A 9,993-nucleotide genomic window follows, 5' to 3' on the forward strand; every position below is an offset into this window, starting at 1 on the left:
CCAATAGTACACGTAATCAGGTTTGACGTGGAATATTCCAATTTAGGCGCGGAAAATTACCTTATATGTCCGCATTCCGATTCACTCTGCCGATTTTCAAAGCATAATTTTGATGTAGGTGATATTTCCCAATTCTTTCAGACACTTCCCTTTAATACCTCCCCTATTTCTTGAAATTTGACCGTATTACATCAGAATATTGATTTCCTATGAGTCTGATTATAGTTCTGCAAAGTACCATTTCTTAGGGTGAGGGTAACGGTCGACTTCTTTCTTTTCCTAGTTTTTTTATTTATATTATTAACGTTTTGGGCACAAAAATTAATGACTGGTAATAATCTAGCTAGCTATTTGTGAACTAATAAAACAAGCAAGCTAAGGGAGAGAGAGAGAGAGAGAAAGAGAAAGAGAGAAAGAGAAAGAGAAAGAGAGAGAGAGAGAGAGAGAGAGAGAGAGAGAGTATCTGACAACCTTGTAAGAATCAATTAGGACACGTACCTTTATTTTGTTATTAATATAAAGTCTTCCATTCTGTCTGAACTGTGCTGTGTATCTACTGTTGTCATTATAATAGGCTTTGTGAGACACCATTGTAATATAGCTACTTACTATAATGCTTTTGTTATCATAATCCAGTTATTTCTTATATTGGTTAAATATTCATTTTTCTCTTACAGTTATCACATGGTCGCATAAACCGTTTTTGAGCTGTAGATGTGAGCATAGTCTCTCTACTGATACCTCATGTACCCTTTTCTCTTTCTTCAAACCTAGATTCAACAATGATGGACTAATAGAATAAGGCTCCAAAAAGGGTGTTTGAAGAAAAGTCATTAAATAAAAACAAAACATTACAGCTATATATTTGGCTCCGTGATTCTTTCGGTTTGTGTTATATACTTCGGGGGAAGACATTAGTAATACTTTAAATACACCCCCCCCCCCTCAACTAACAAACAAAGGAAAAGAAAGGATAACGATGTAGGTCCGTCTATCCGTTAAACAAAGATCATATGGGTCAGGAACAGACCAAGACTCTAAAGCAGGCCTTCTCAACTAGTTTATTAGAAGTGCCAAAACGAAAAGAATTTGTAGTTGAAGTGCCACCCTGTATGGTTGACTGTTCTGCGAGGGAGCGTAGCAACTGAGCCGAAAATGGGTGGGGTCCAGGGGTGAAGTCCTAACGGGGGTAGCAGGGGTCGGTGCCCTCTGAAGATGGCGGAATTAGGGCTTTCAAAAGGCCCAAATGGGGCATTTCTAACACCGTTTCATTCCACAATATAATCAATCATATTAATTTCATATTGATGTGAAAAAACAGTACAATTCCTGGGTACAATTACACTGGAGGTATATTTATATGTAGTTTTTTGTGTGCAATAAACTAGGGAAATGTCAAAATAAAGTGAAAATCAAACAGACAAAAACAAGATATTTCCAGAGATTGGCAATGTTAAAGTTGGTATCCCATCGTAAGCTATTTGTTGTTCAGACCTTATTGTTTAGAATCGTATAAAATGGTAAAAAACGATAAATTCCCCTTTCTCACTGTTTGTTAAGCAGGCATTTTGGGCTCAAATTCAACTGCAACTTTTTGATTTAGCTGAGTATTTAATTCTAACATATATATTTTCTTTCTTTCTGTTTTTTGTTTTGTTGTTGCAACAGTCGCGCGCCACTCCCACTGACCGCGCGCCGCCAGTTGAGAAGGCCTGCTCTAAAGGACGTGTTTTGTCTTAGGAGGGGCAAGCATCAAATTGCAGAGAAAAACTGCATTGATGGAACACAGCACACAAAACTGATGTTAGCCAGCCAGTTTATGAATCAGGCATTATGTATTTTTCATGAATGCGTATGATTTAAGGGTACAACATAGATGTTATAATATAAAGACATTCTCATTTGGGTACTTATTCTACCGTGGGATGAGTAATAATTCACTTGGAAAGGACATTTGGTCAAAGGATTAGGCATTCATCAAAAATCATATAGAAAATCCGCATTTGGATTGGTTATACACATTGGTTATACACGTTGAGAAGCTGCAACGATAGAATAAAGCACATTAAAACATTACTAGACCTATACTAAAGGCTTTCTTGAACTAAACTAAGAACACAACAAGGGAGAGTTGGCCTTATGAGGGGCACTTTGAGAATCACGGGAGGGGCTTTTAGGCACTTTGAAGGGGCTCTTTTCTTTACAGGAAGAGTATTTTTGTCACCAGAGGTGCATTATTCTAGACTTGCGAAAAAGTGAGGGCACCAGCTCACACCCCTTCCTTCCCCCATTCTCCTCCCCTCCTGCCCCTCCCTTCCCCCTGGCTACAATTATTTTTGTTTGCATATTCTTATGTACGTAACTAGCATGTCTCCCTTTTGAATATTAGCTTCATGGGGAACTATTTAAATAATCTTCTTCCTCTGCGATCCATTGTATGCAGTTATTGTACCTTGCAGTTATTATGTTCCTCACAGTTTCAATAAATTCCATTCACATATACGTAATCTTTAAATTCAAATATAGAAATTAAAAGTAAATAGTTTATGTAGGGGTGATGGGGATGGATGACCACGCATCATGTAGAAATGGACATGGTGCATGAATTTGGGGGAAATTTATCCATTTATATTTCAAACAACATAAGCAACTGCACATGCTTGTAGAAATATATGATGTTGGCCTTTTTGCTAAATCACCTGGATATCGCCGTCTGGTTGCTTACTCACAGGCATTTATGCTTTCTTAGTAGTCAGGTAAAATAACCACCACCATTTTCATTATTATAATGATTGTAATGTAATTGTTATTTTGCTAAAACTATCACCCACCGTACGATGATTACATCCACTCTTAATTATTGGTCATATTCAAACTAAAATCAAGATTGACTAAAACTGAATATGATAATCTTTTACCTGAGCAAACATCCTGGTTTCTCATATCGGCTGAGTAACGATGAACTCTGGATGAGACTCTAGCTGGAGAGGAAGAGACCTTGATAACAGGAATGTAATTTTCATCTAAGTTGGGGCTAGATTTGGCAACCGGTAATGCAGATCGTGATATCAATTTTTGTAAATATTCCGAGTATTTGGGGGAATCTTTATCTTTAACTGGTCACTTCATGCATAGTTTACCTGAATAAACATTATAATAAACTATAAAAGACAAATTTAATACAAAGAGACGACATTCAAAAGAACAGCTTGACACTGATTGATCTGATCTGTATTCAGCTCTATCCTTTTTTTTTATACTACCGCTACTACAATAGCCGTCAAAATATATTCTCTAGAAACGATCTTTGTTCCAGTTTATGTTTGGTGATCTCTTACGCTAACGATGAAGGTATGTTCACTGTAATTTATCTCTCTCTTTTTCTCTCTCTCTCTCTCTCTCTCCCTCTCTCTCTCTGTTTCTCTTTCCCTTTCAATATTATAATATTGTTATAGACTTACCCTCCCTTCTCTCTTTCTTTCTCCCTCTCTCTCTCTCTCTCTCTCTCTCTCTCTCTCTCTTTTTTCTCTCACTCTCTCTCTCTTTATCTCCTTTTGTGAGTTTTGGGGGGAGTCTTTTTACTCTCTTTTTATAGTTGTTATTAAAATTCCCAAACGATTCCCTTTGGCTGTTTCTCTGCATATTTCTATATTATATCTCTTTTGTACTTCTATCGGTCTAAGAATCTTTTTTTTCTTCCATCTTCAGTTTTGTCTCTTTAAACTTGATTTAAAGTTATGAACACATTTTTCATGAGTATCTACTTTGTAAAACTATTTTATTTGAAAATATTCTAACACATTGCTGTTTCCGCTTTGTGTAACGGATTGTTTTTGTATCTTCATGCATTCAGGTGGCACTGCTATTCACTCTCCTCACCATGGTGGCTGTACTATGTTTGACTGAGATGACTATGGGCAATCCAGTAAGTAGTCAACATTGTCCTGTTACCAGACCTGAATACCTGACTTCTTATGAGGATAGTGACCTTCTCTTAAGACTTGATTCTGACGCTGTAGGACTCCATCCAAGAAATGTTCTCCACTACCAGTCCGACGTCGAACAACCTGCCTCTGAGCTTCAATGTCGTGATCCACTCTCACAACCTGGTGCTCTACGATCTCCACAGAATGCTGGTCTATGTCCATGGGAGTACATAGCCGACCATAATGCCACCAGGATCCCACAAACTATCTATAAGGCAAGATGTCTTAGTTGTACAGGTGAATGTATTAATCCAATGACCACCAATTCTTCTCTAATACATAGGTTGTTTTCAAGATGCTCTGAGGTCTATCATAATATCAAAGTTCTTGTAAGATCAGACGACTCCTGTGTCGGTCAAACTGGTTTGTATAAATATCATGAACATGTCCAAAGTGTACCCGTAGCTTGTGTATGTATACGCTCGTAATCATGGCTGTAAATGTTCCGTTCAATTCCCATTATTTGATAGGACTAAGTGTGTGCAAAAACATAATTTGAAATGTTCACTTATATGTCTTGAAATCTCTTTTGTTTTGTCTTGCTTGAAGGGCTTTAGCAATTTCACTTGAATCTAATTTATATTACCTTCCATGCTTCTAAATTTTTCGTTCACAAATGATTTGACTAAGTACGCGTACGAACACAGCTTAGCCTATTATAAAATCGAATAGTTGTTTCTATTAAGGCTTTTGTATTTTCATTCAAATAGTATATACGTCATAAAAGTAAGGTTATCCTTACTATTCTTACTGGAAAAAATATTTCGTAGTACGGAAAGACAAGTGTACCTTCCGTTTTAGGAAGATCTGTTTATTTTGCGAATTTTAAATTGATTTATTTCTGAAAAATGTAATGAAAACTTTTAAAAACGAGTTATACCGAGGGTAACAAATCATTGAATAGTCATGGTTAATAATGTTATATTTTCTTTCTTTATCTCCTCCTATCGTTTCCCCGGTACCGTTTGTTGGCACAACCTAAAATTACTTAAATCATAATTTGTTGTAAAATGTATTTAAAATTGAAAGTAAAAATTAGATTTTGTATAGCGCTCATATCTGTCAGACTAGAATCTTCTGGCGCTCGACATTTTATTACCCCGGATTAGGCAAGCCAGCCAATAGGGCGGCCTAGCATTTTTAGGAATTGATTCCTGCCGGGTACCATACCTTAGAGGTGTATGATATCACCATCATGACCAAATCATTGAATTCAATGTAATACTTTTATAATAATGTTTGAGGTACGTGGGCATCACTCTTAGATAATTGCAAGAGTCTGCTTGTTGGTCTCTCTGATAAAGACATTTCAAAATTACCACGAATTCAAAACTCAGCAGCTCGTTTGTGATCATGTTACATCTGTTTTATGAAGTTTACATGGTTACTTGTTAGATCCCGAATAAAGTATAAATAACATTCAAGATAATTCATGGTATTTACCTTGGCTATTTATCCTACTTGATATTACGTTACGTCCCCTCAAGGAATCTTAGATCATTCTCACAAAATATCTTAACCCTCCCAAGACGTAGGACCAAATCATCTGGAAATAAAGCCTTTTCATTCCAATCACCCACATTATGGAATTCTCCCCATTGTACTTTTCGCTCCCAGGACAATATTCACCTGTCCAAGAAACACTGAAATCCCACCTCTTTTCAAGTGCATATATTTAGACTCACACTGTACATGTACTTGCATACATTCTTATTCAGGAGTTTTGTTTCTTTGTAATAATTGTAGTTTATTTAAATTGGTATTTAAAATATTTAGGTAAAAATATGTTTTGGATATAAATGTTACAGTAAATCTATATTTCTACTTTAAGCAGTATCTTATTTATGTCATGTTATATGATGTAATTTATTTAAAGCGCACTCATAATTATATGTCTGAGGACAAGAATTGCGCTATATAAGTGGTATACGTATTGCTATCATCATCTTTAAAGCAGTTTACATGCATGATCCGAATCATTCACTAATACATAATTAACGGGAATCTAAAACGATATAATAGCGTATTCACTGTGTATGAATATAAATAATTTGACATAAAAGTTATCCATTATCATCAGTGCCATTTAAACCTCGATATTGTATACAGCGATGTAACTTGTTTAGGTTGTCTTCTTTACATTGTTTTTGTTATAATTAAAATAAAAAATCGATTGACACAGCAATACTTTATTCTTTCTGTTATTGGTGTTGTTGTTGTTATTTTTTCTTGCTCAAACAGGTAATATATCCCTCCTACCCACATCTTTGAGAAAACATTTATAACTTAAAAGAAAAATAGCGCGCTATATCTCCTCCCCCGTGTACACACAAGCTCCCCCCCCCCCCCCCCTTCCTTTATTGTGACTATCATGCCATTATTACTGTCATTGATTGTTGAAGTCATCATTTTTACACCTAATCCTGCTTCTATGTATTCTAAATTCCTTTTCCCTCGTAGTTAGTATTTCAGAGTGAGAGAGAGAGAGAGACAAAGAGGAAGAAAGAGGGAGGGAGAGAGAAAGAGGGAGAGAAAGAGGGAGGGAGAGAGACAGAGACAGAGAGACAAAGAAAATGAGAGACAGAGAGAGAGAGAGAGAAAGAGAGATAGAGAGAGAGAGAAAGAGAGAGAAAGGGGGGATAGCAGTATTAGGTGTAGAGAAGGAACAAAGGTGGTAAAAACATATCGATAGGGAACAATGATCAAGGGCAGTGGGAGGGGTTAGAGAGAGCGAGACCAATTACTGAATCAAGAGAGAGACAGAGAGTGATGGAGAGAGAGAGAGAGAGAGAGAGAAAGAGAGAGAGAGGGGGGATAGCAGTATTAGGTGTAGAGAAGAAACAATGGTGGTAAAAACATATCGATAGGGAACAATGATCAAGGGCAGTGGGAGGGGTTAGAGAGAGCGAGACCAATTACTGAATCAAGAGAGAGACAGAGAGTGATGGAGAGAGAGAGAGAGAGAGAGAAGAGAGAGAGAGGGGGGATAGCAGTATTAGGTGTAGAGAAGGAACAAAGGTGGTAAAAACATATCGATAGGGAACAATGATCACGGGCAGTGGGAGGGGTTAGAGAGAGCGAGACCAATTACTGAATCAAGAGAGAGACAGAGAGTGATGGAGAGAGAGAGAGAGAGAGAGAGAGAGAGAAGAGCATAGTATGTTTTTGTTAGTGCTTTGAGTGATAGAGAGAGAGGGAGGCATTGAAAGAGAGAAAGGGGGGTCCTGGAAAATGGGGAATGGTGGAATTTCGAGGAAGGAACGGTTTCATTTTCATTAGGAATATTAAAACCCCTCTTTAAAGTGTTATAGGAGCCCCAAAAATTTGAATGCAAAATTTCATTTAAGTTGTTTCATAATGTGAAAGAGGATGTCATTTAAAATACATTTCTGCAATAATTTTCAAAACAAAATGTGTTTTAAGTCAAATTTAGATGAAAGAATACAAAATTTAGATTTTCTGATTAAAACAAAAAAAACCAATTGTGTATTTTTAAATCAATATTTGTCTTCGAACACATTTTTTGGGGAAAATTTTTGCTGAAGTGTGTCTTAAATTACATCCTCCTTCACATTATGATATAATTTGAATGAAATTTTGCCCTCAAATTTTTGGTGAATTTGGGGCACCCAACATTTTAGAGGGGGTTTAAAAAGAAAATTAGATGAACAAAAATTACATTTAGTTTTTTAGTTAGACTGGTTTTTCTATGAAAGTCTCAATAATTCCAAGTTACTTATTTTGTAGACCTCGATATTATACGGTCGTTTCCCTAACCCCAGATTAAAGGTACTATGTCCGACTATTTGATAAAAGGATTTCAATCCCTGAAGTCGATTTGATAACTAACGGTCGTTATTTTCCCACAAAAAGACATTTTTAAGCTCCTTCGTTTTGAGGGAAGTTCTAAATTAGTAATATCTTTCAAATACAATTGGAATTTCACCTTTTCATTTGTTTGGCCTGCAAATGGGACATAGTACCTTTAAAGGGATTTTCCCTAAAAGCGGGTTTACCCAGTAACCTGTTATCCCTGCGCATTCCACCGAATCGCAGGTAGCTATGTAAAGGCGCTCATCTTACACAATAGTTTTGAAGCCCTGTTATTTCCGATCCACTTCCTTGTACTCATGCGGAACGGAACGCCATTCTAGACGCTTTAAATGGTTTTCATAATTATACTATTGGAGGCCTAGGGAAGTCAATCTTTACACTATTGGATCTTGTTATTTATGATGAAAAGGTAGGTTATGTGCTTTCTTAGAAACCAATGGCACGTAACTATGCTTTGCAATGATGGAATAATAAATAGAGACAAAACAAAATTTGACGTATTATGTTAGGGAAATACGTCAAGAAAGATCGAAATATCCACAGAGAGAGAGAGAAAACAAAGAGAGAGAGACACACACACACACACACACACACAACACACACATGCAAAGAGAGACAGACATCGAGAGAGAGAGACAGAGAGAAACAGAGACAGAGAGACAGAGAGACAGAGGCCGGAGAAAGACATTGTTGGGAGGGAAGGGGATGAAATATAGTTTGTTGTTGAATCCGTTATGTCCTCCCTAATAAATCCTCCACCCGTTACTATTGCTATTTCCTTACTCCGAGACACATTTAAAATCTTGCTCCTCATTATAGTGGTGGATCTAGAGGCCAGCAGGTACACTGGGCGTGTGTCATTAACCCCCCCCCCCCCCCCGCCCCCTCAACGTCAAGAAGAAAAGAAAAATCTGTTATAATTTGATATTTATGTAAGACGTATTACACGCATGCATGAAGATCTGTGTAAAGAAACCAACAGATCAGTAAACCTGCGGTGAGGAATTAGGCAAGGATAACTTGTAAATAGCTATGATTATCCGGGTTTTTTGTTTATAATGGTCGGGGTTTTTTAAGGAGAAGGGAAGTACTAGAAAACAATTTCAAAATGCTGTTTTTAAAGATTTTCATCATATGACGTAAACCAGCTGGAGTGTTCATAATATAAACTAGTTCGTGATATATAAACGTTACGGAGAACAAGTGACATTGAACAGGCAGCGGAGCGAGGAAACAAAAGGATATGTGATGGACATTTCCAGCTTAAATAGTCCATGTCTGAATACTATCACGGTGTTCGTGATGACCCCGACACCGGGGTCCGACATGATCTAAAAATATGAGATTCTTGGTAGGGATGTGAACCTCTGTTATTATTTAATACTTCTTTACACATGATAGAATCATCAATAATATTGACAAATGCTTTGCCAAAATCCAGAAATTAACCGGAACACACTCCTTAATTCACAGAAATGTTTTTCTTTCTTTAATGAGATCTGAAAAGAACTTTTGTGGTTGATTTCAATGGAAATGTTGGTTTCTCATATCAGACAGGGATATTGTAGCTTTTGTTTACAATTTTAAACACCCCCTTCAAATGTTTATCAATAAATTTGCAGTGCTTCCAAACAGTGGCGGATCCAGCCGGCGGCAAGAGGGGGGGGGGGCAATCCGTGAGAAAATATTTAGTTGCGACTCATAATTTTGTTTTTAATTATTTTCTTGGGGGGGGGGCAGGACAGATTCGACGGGTAGCATCGATTTGGAGTCGCTTTAGGATATACCTTAGTTACAGTATTATTCATTAGAATTTCCAGAGGGAACATCACATCAAATACCTCACCCATGTACTTTTCTTTATTGCTAGATTCATAACGTTTTCTTCCAAGTTTATTTCCACTACCCACCACAACCTAGTTTTATCTAAAATACCCAAGTCACTTCAACGAGACCGAACCAGGGCTTTGTTTCATGAAACTTGTTATCAATAAAAAGTTACGATAGTTGTCAAAAGCTACTGAAATCCTTGCAATTGATTGGCTGTGAGTGGATTTGTAATAGATCTGTGGCAGTTATTATTGATAACAAGTTTGATGAAACAGGGCCCACACCGAACAAAAATCAGTTATCAATAATCGCCAAGAGGCGATCAGTTTGGAGTCTTCTCAGC

The sequence above is a fragment of the Strongylocentrotus purpuratus genome, unplaced genomic scaffold, assembly GCF_000002235.5.
Source record: "Strongylocentrotus purpuratus isolate Spur 01 unplaced genomic scaffold, Spur_5.0 spur5_scaffold_13, whole genome shotgun sequence".
NCBI classification, from domain to species: Eukaryota; Metazoa; Echinodermata; class Echinoidea; order Camarodonta; family Strongylocentrotidae; genus Strongylocentrotus; species Strongylocentrotus purpuratus.